Source organism: Mixophyes fleayi, chromosome 6 (assembly GCF_038048845.1).
Source record: "Mixophyes fleayi isolate aMixFle1 chromosome 6, aMixFle1.hap1, whole genome shotgun sequence".
Taxonomy (NCBI): Eukaryota; Metazoa; Chordata; class Amphibia; order Anura; family Limnodynastidae; genus Mixophyes; species Mixophyes fleayi.
In genome coordinates this window covers 62904986-62913730 of record NC_134407.1, presented here as the reverse complement: position 1 = coordinate 62913730, position 8745 = coordinate 62904986, and the positions used below count along the sequence as shown (strand labels likewise).

Sequence of the window (8745 nt, the reverse complement as noted above, 5' to 3'; positions counted from 1 at the left end):
CACCAATGATTAAGCATATTAACACAGAATTGGTACACTGTACATGGGGGTAGTGAATAACCATGTAACAAATAAATAAAACAAGATTTGCTATAACTCCTGGGGTTCATCCATTGTAAATTAGCAGGCTTTTTACCATAATTGCTTTAATTTAGCGGAGACTAAGAAAAAGAAACATATCGTATAGTATTTTATGCAAAATATTTTAATGAAGAAAAAATATACCTACATATTTAGTTAAACAAGAGTTTGTCTGGATGACATCAATGGGAATAATCCACAAATTCTGGGTTCCTAAACAGGAAAGCCTTAGGTCTCTTCTGCCTCTCAGGGATAGTACGAAATATTGGTAGCATTCAAGGAGCGTATTCAGGTATGCAGTGATAGAAAATGTCCAAATGGATGACCAGAGTTAAAAACTTGCCTACTCTCCCAGAATGTTCAGGAGACTCACAAATTTCAGGGAGTTCTCCCGGGATCCCGGAAGAATAGGCAATCCTCCTGGATTTTGCCTAATCTTTGTCACGGGCACTAGGAGTTTTACCCAGAATTCACCAGATGTAGCCTTACTCACCAGAGGCGCGGAGTCTAACACAGTGGCTGGTCTTCTCCAGGAACTCCCGCAAGGAAATATGGGTTTTAGCGGCTTCCACTGTGCAGGTCGCGGCACCCTGGGGAGTATGGTGAATATACTCTCCCTCTCTGCCCTTCCTCCTACTCACTCTGTTCGACCCTATCCCCATTTCGCCTTCCCTATATCTTCAGTTTGTCCGCCTATCCCCTTAGATTGTAAGCTCCTCTGAGCAGGGTCCTCTCTCCTTCTGTTTCCACCACTTTTTACTCTGCTCTACAGCTACTCTTCCCACCTCCTTTTTTAGCCTCCTGCCCACCGACTTCACTCTTGCTTTTCACTGCTTCTTTTCTAAAGCTCTTAACCTGCTGCTGCGCCCACACTCCTGAGCACACCATGTTTAGTGCTGTGTTGACTTTCCCACTGTCCTGACTTTCCCTCACCCTCACCCTTCCCTTAGTTGTGCTCTGAGCTTCCTGAGTTATTGTGATGCTTGTTTATTGTACTGTAATGCCATACATTGTACTGACCGATTGTTTGTTCCTGTACGGCGCTGCGGACACTTTGTGGCACCTTACAAATGAAAAATAATAATAATAATAATATATCTACTGCCCTTTCCCCCAGAAAATAATATTGGTTAACACAGGAACTTAACATATTGATATGCCTGACACTAGAACTAGTATTATTTTTTCTACTGGGAGACCATGACAGTAGCCCAATTTATCCTAAGGATCTGCACTGAAAAAAAAATATCAAGATATATTTTTATCAGTGCTTCCTATTACTTATTGCCTTCCTAAGATAACATTACCAGAGCAGGCATTGCAGCAGTACAAGGACCTCCACGATTCTTAATGCAAAAGCAAGGGGGAGATTACTTAGTGTCAGCGGGATTATCACCAGAGAGATCAGGTTATAGGGCAAACCTTTTTATAAATAGGGCCCAATATTCACAGTTCATGTTTATAGTTTAAAATTATTTAACATACTTGTTATCATGGTACTCATCTTCAGTGACACCATAGACACTATTTAGCATTCCATATAACACTCTCCATACTACAATATGTTTATTTTCACGGCTGGTATAGTTATTACAATTGTTTTCTTAGGATTACTTAGAAAACATAACAAACACAATGCATATCCCCCACCAAAAATATATAACTCAGAATAATTATTGTACCAGAATTTAAACTCTTGATTACCTGAAATGAACTAGACAAAAGACAATAGGCTGCTATAATGATTTTACCTTATTTGAAATCTAAAATAAATGTATGGGATGGGATGGGGTTTAAGGCCTCAGCAATCTTCAGGTAACATGGATGTTTAAGTTTGTAACTATGGAAGATCTGGTCAGGTTTGCACCGCTGGTTTAGAGATGATCTTATGAAGTGACTATAACAAAGTAATCACCCTCTTTGGCATTATTCATATTTTATTTTCTTACATTATGAAACCATACTTGCCTACTCTCTTGGAATGTCTGGGAGACTCACGAATTTCAAGGAGTCCTCTCGGACTCCCGGGTAGAGCAGGCTATCCTCCTGGGCAAAGCAGGGGCCTCCATGACGTGCTTTGCAGGGAATCTCAATATTTTGGCCAAAGTAAGACACTGTTCTTTTCTAGGCTGTGGTGGACAGTTAAAGTATATATGATAATATTCATAATTTTAAAAAGTGCTGGTCCGAGGGTGCTACGTAGGAGGAATCAGAGGTGTTCAGGCACTCCCCAAGATCTTGCTAATAGGGTTGGAACTCCTGTCTAGTCCAAAAGGCTGCAATTGAATACAACCACAAGAAACTGAAGAAAAGCACAGATGGTCAATACCTATCCTGGTGTATGACCTACGTTCCTTTTGATTCGCAGCAGTTTTCTGTCAGGAGCTGCCATTACTTCTACTGCAACATCGCTTCAGCATGCTGCTTTGTTTTGGCAGCTCCTGTCTATTGGACTACTCTGGACTTGATATTATTTAAATGTACCCTGCATTACCTCTGAACCACCAGATGTGCTGCTATCATGCCTTGCTTTTCCTCTCACTAGCATGGGTTAACATGCTGCACCTGCTAATTAGATGCATCTCTTAGATAATCATAAAACCAGCAGAATGTCAGGCATCATCCAAGATCTCTCCCCTCACAGCAGGTACGGACACCTTCTAAACCGGTAATGCGCGGTCAGTTACTAGGCAATCGGATGCAACTTTCAAAAAACCTATCGACGGTCAGCGTGATGTCACTGATCGCTGGAAATTACTTTGTTCTGCCTATATATGGCAGATTCTGGCACTGAACCAGTACCAGAGTATTGGATCACTCCTAGGTCTGCTCCTGGTCCCTGGTTCCTGTCAGAGTCTGTTTCTTGATCCCTTTATTTTTGGACCTCTTGTTGCAGAGCATGTCAGCTAACCACTAAACCTCTTCAGTTATGAATCTCAGTTGTTTGCGGTTAGCACATTAAATGCTAATGTTAACAGCCAGTAATTGTTTGGCAGTTCTCAGAATTATCAGGACACAACTGCACTAATTAATCCTGATTTTGCCCAATAATCCTAGGTTCACTTTCATCATACCTGTCAGTTAGGGTCCCTCCTCCTGCTTCAAGCCGCCACACAACGATTACACTCATCAGTGCAAAACTCCCCTGCCCATAGTGTTGTCTTTAGGTTTGATTTTCACTGCCTTCACCGTTATCATCTGCCATTCAATATTCTTTCCCCCTTCTGTATTTACACATAATATGCCTCCATCACAAGGACCTTGCGACAATACGCAAATATTTCGCGTGTGGAGTCCGAATCCATTTACAGCATCGGTCCCCATTTTTGGTAACCTCAATACATATCCAAGCATTACGTCTATGAAATACTGGCAACAGCAAACAGGAGAGCAGCCTGGGTCATTCCAGGTTCAAGGTTTTCCAGTATCCACTGTGGGTAGTTTACCCCTTCCTGTCCCGTACACTGTTTCCACAACATCACAGGTTGCAGTTGGCCCAATTTCGCTCAACTCGCATGTGGATTAATTAAGCATAAGTGCCCTCATCATGCCAGGGGAAGTGTGAGGGCGAGCACTAGTGGCAATTAGCAAGGGATGCAGCATGAAGGGAGTTTTTCTAACATAATGTTCCAGAATCGCAGGCTACAGGAGCAGGGATGGTCGATGTAGAGCTATTGGACAAAGAACTGAGGTTGTTCAAGGGATGCCGGAACAAGATGAAACAGGAATAGGTCCAGGAGTTTCTGGTGAAAGAGCTGTCAGTAAGTATGCAGGACAAGTCATGGTAGATGATGTTTTAAGCAATTTATGATGTTAGTAGTTCAGAGAAGGATTCCTCAGATTCAGGATGGAGGCACCACAAATTCATGCGTTTGCTTAAATCCTATATCAGATCGAGTAGCCGGCATGAGGCTAGGAGGTGATCAAGTGTTTCAGCACAGCCAGAGCAGCGTAGTGAGAGCATGGTGCATGTATCCAATACAGCCATTCTGAGAGACATTAGAGTTACTGTTAGGCGAAAGATTGACCAAGGAGTTTTTGTTGATATATTCACGGTGACTGAGACTGAGAAGATAAACTTAGCACATGCTAAGGCGAAGGACGGGAATTGCGAGAAAATGTTTAGATCATATAAAAACTGGTTAACTGGATTTATAGTTTTTGCTTCAGCATACTTGGAAAATAGGCCAGGAGAACAATCAGTGCTAAAATACACACACATGACAAAGAATTTCGTAGAAAGGTTTCCGGTGAATTTAGTTTTCCTTTTGCTTTCAAAGATGTAGAAATTTGGGTAGCTATGCAGCAAGCTCATATGGCTTGTCAAGCAACAGGACAAGTAAAAAGGCAGCCCTTTACAGGCAGGTCAAGCCAGGCATTTCCTGGTGGAGACAAATGTTTTGCGTACAACAACGCCCAGTGCACAAAAGGACCACAAATTTGAAGCATAAATGCCTTCGGTATGGTGGGTAACACCTTGTCAATGAATGCAGCCGAGGAGCTGGACCTCAGCATCCTAAGTGGGGCCCACAACAGGCTCCTGCGAAGTAGAGCTCTCACTCCTGTTTTGTTGGACGCCATGTTGCAGTGGCTCCTCCTTTGCCCAGATAGGGAAGCGGCTACATTTTTAATGCTTGATTTTAGAGAAGGGTTTAAGCTGCCAATTTCGTGAGGCATTCACATAGTAGCTGAAATGAATTTGAAATACGCTAATTAGTAGTTGGACATATTGAGCGAAAAAATTCAATAAGAAATTCAACTAGGACGTAATTGTCCATTCCCTTCACCTTCTTGGGCTGATATGATCATTTCACCAGTGGGAGTGGTGCCCTAAAAAGCCACAGGAATTCTTTTTTTCCCCAACATTTATCATTACCAGAAGGCTCCATTTCATGTGCCTATTTTGAGCGATTTAGTTCGTTCTTACATTGGTGCGTGAGAGTGGGTACGGGTCACCTAGGCCCCTCCTAATTCTCCTCTTTGTGCTAGGGCTTTGTTTGATATTAAGGCACTTTTTCAAGTATTTGGCATTCCTATTGCACATGGAAAGACTGAAGGTCCTTCAATGTTTTTAGTTTTTCTTGGTATCGAGATTGATACAATAGAAGGTAGCTGCAGCCTGCCTGCAGATAAAATCAAAAAGTTGAGAGATGGCATTGAGCCGTTTCAGAAGGTGCCTAAAGTTTCAATCAAACAAGTTCAATCATTACTGGAGACCCTGAACTTTGCCTGTTGAGTTATTCCAATGGGGAAAGTTTTTGTCGTAAGTTGCAAAGGGCTATCGCCGGGATAACCAGGGTTCACTCGAGAGTAAGGCTTTCTCGCAAAATTAGAGATGACATGATTAATTGGGAAAGTTTTTATTTAATTTTTATGCTTGCGCATTTGGATAAAGCCGATGGTATCCAACAGAATGCTACTACTCTTTACAGACCCAGCAGGTTCGGTCACTTTTGGAGCTTACCTAGAAGGTTCCTGGTGTGCTTCTCCTTGGCCTGCGAAATGGGTCTCATCTGTTTTGACTGCTAATTTGCTTGTTCTTGAGCTTTTTCCCTATTATTGTGGCAATAGAGCTCTGGTGCATCGCCTTCAGGATGGGAAAATAATTTTTGGGTGTGATAATTTGGGGGCAGTTAAGGCTATTTACAGACAAAATGGAACTTCTTCTTCAGCAATTAGGCTCAAATACAACTGTTTTTCTGTTGTTTGGAACATAATATTGTGTTTAGAGCCAGACACGTTTCAGGCATTGATAACACATTAGCCAATTCACTTTCCTGCTTTAACTGGGCAAGTTTAGAGAGCTGGCACCGGATGCTGATGCTAATGGTACTCCCTGCCCATCTCATGTATGGCAGATTGTCGAGCCGGCATGGAGGGGCTTGTGGAGGAATCATTGGCTCCCTCCACCCAGAAGGCATACAAAGCAGCATGGCTTGAGTGGGTCCTGTTTTTCAGTAAGAAGGGAGATCAACATTCGCAGGGCCTGATTATCCAATAGGCTGACTAGGCTGCAGCCTGGGGCGCAAGGCTTTTGAGGGGCGCAAAATGTTTGGGGGTGCAAAATTGTGACAGGGAGACGTATAAATTGAAAATAATTTTAAAATATAAAATAATAGATGTTCTCCAAAGTAAAAAGAAAACACAAAAGAAAAAATTAGTAAGATTTTAATCTTCCCATTGTAAAGGCTGAAGACAATGAGTCATCCTCAAGCGGATGGTTGAGGATAAGCGAGTATGAAAGACAAGGATGGCAACAGGTAAAAGGATGCCGGCCCCCTCCACCTTTACATCTTCACCCTCAGTAGCACTCATTGATGCCTTCATTCTGCAATATAGTTCTGGTTTTAATAAAAATGAAATGGTCAACAAAAATTGCTGTGACCCTTTATAAAGCCAAGTGGAGCTGAGTTTCAAATACATAATCTTTGCTGGTGGTTGGAGTGGAGTGGTTGTGAAGGAAGCTGGATTTTAAAATTAAGGACAAGTTTATCTTACCTACCTCATTTTAGCCCGGTGTGTAAGGTAAAGGTGTGCTACAACCGTATTAGCCTAGGACAGCCGGAACCCCTAATCTGGCTCTGAACATTCTGATCAGAAAAGATGCATGTTTGGCACAAATACAAATTTAGCATTTTCAAAGCGTTAATGTCGTCCACGTTGTCTGGGATATCCTTTATAGCGCAGTTGCGTGGGGAAAAGGATCACACCAAATGTTTTTTTGAACAGGAAGGCTCTGAGGGGATGGGCTAAGAAGAGACCAGTTGCTGAGGATACTAGGTGTCCCATAGATGTTAGAATGTTGAGTGAATTAATAGGGAGAGTCCGGACAGTTACACTTTAGTATGAAGGTTTGTATTTCAGTTTGGCTTTTTCCATGGCTTACTTTGGCGCTTTCAGAGTAGGCGAGCTTGTTGCACAAGCTCACCAAGTCATCAAGTGAATTGAGTTTGTTAGCAAAAAATATTTGTATTTCAGATGCATCTCTGCTTCACAAATCTAAAGAACTGTATCTCTCAAGCACCTGCTGGCGGTCAAAATACCCTCCGTCCCATGCCAAACAGGAGTGCCAGTACACTGGGTGCTTTCGGATGCCTCCTTTAAGAACTTTGGAGAGAGCTCCCCCAGATTACTGGAGTGTGACCTGCTGCCTTTCTGGTCCACAGAACGTGGTGCAAAGGTTCTCTCAAGCGACGGAACGTACTGTGAGTAACGGCGCAGGAACTGCGGGACCAGTGCCTCCTATCTGTGCGGTCCTAAAAGCGACTCCTGATACCTAATCGCACCACTCACCCACCATCCGTTATCATCCGCTTACATGGGAGCTGCTTCCCCTAACTGTAGTTACTGCTTGATGAGAACCTACCTTACCTAATTACTGCAGCAGTCCAGGCACCAGACACGGTGACACTGTTCACTGGGGATAATTGTGGTTATCTGGGACTACCACTATCACCACATTCAGCACGTCCCTGTCCCCGTAGACACACTGGAAACGCTGGGGCAGCCAAAGTCCCTTCATTTCCGGCTGATTTGGCGCTATAATCTCTAGACATATACTCGGGCATTGTCTGTGTATATCTAATAAAAAGCCCCCATCTAATAAAAAGCCCCCATTGTCTGTGTATATCTAATAAAAAGCCTACTGCCCAGGAGGATTACTGCTCTGCTGCTGGAGGGTCGCCAGCAAACAAATTACTTCTAATACTTGTCACGCAGTCCTACCAGAATCAAGACGGATTAAAGCTTTATTCTATTCCTACATGAATTAGGTTTAGCTAAACACAAGTCGAAGTCCTGAGCCAACAGCACCACCTATTGGTGACAGAAAGAACCATTAATCTAAGGCAAGATCCTGTCTCTCTGAGCCATCAGCACCACCAGGTGGTGAAAAGGGAATTTCTACAGCCCTATCTATTATAAATATATCCATCTTATAGTTGCACTGCACACTGTTATCACTCGGCTGTCCGCTTACTATGTGATTGACAAAATGGGTCTCCACTCTGGTCTCATGGCGTCCTAGACCTTTATGCGGGTGATGTGACTTAAGGTGGCTCCATATTTCACTTCATCTATGTAATTTAAGGCTGTCTTTTCTATTTTGACTACGGTACAGGGCCATCTTTTCCATTGGGCACCATGGGCAGCTGCCCGGGGGCCCCACGGGTAAAGGGGCCCCATAGGCACGGCTCTTAATGAGAATAAATAATCCTGCAAAAGAAAAAAACCTGAAAAAAAACCTACAAGGGTCACTGAGCAAGTACATCTATCTATCTTTATCTCTATATATCTATATCTGTATCTGTATACATCAATATATCTATATCTAGGGGCCCCGGTGCACTGCTTTGCCCGGGGGCCCATAATGTTGTTAAGATGGCCCTGCTATGGTACCACGCTTACCACACATGGGAAAGTACAGGAGAGGTCCTGCAAAACAAAGCCCTGGGAAAACGGCAGAGACACCACAACCCTTTGATCTTAGACAATTTCTAAACACCTCAACACCTTCAACTGCCTTGGCTGCTTCTCCAGCGGGCTCCTCGACTCGCTCCCCAGCACCAGATATATCTACAACAACTGACATGGCGACTGTTGACACGGCCTCTCAGAATGGTCAGGACCTAGCCGCCATCCTGCAACTAATAAAAACACTTCCTA

At 43.2% G+C, this 8745-nt stretch overlaps 1 protein-coding gene across 1 annotated transcript in view; it reads right to left on the bottom strand.

Moving 5' to 3' along the window:
* Positions 1-8745, bottom strand: part of EBI3 (Epstein-Barr virus induced 3) — a 305430-nt gene that overhangs the window by 44569 nt on the left and 252116 nt on the right. The window lies entirely within an intron of this gene.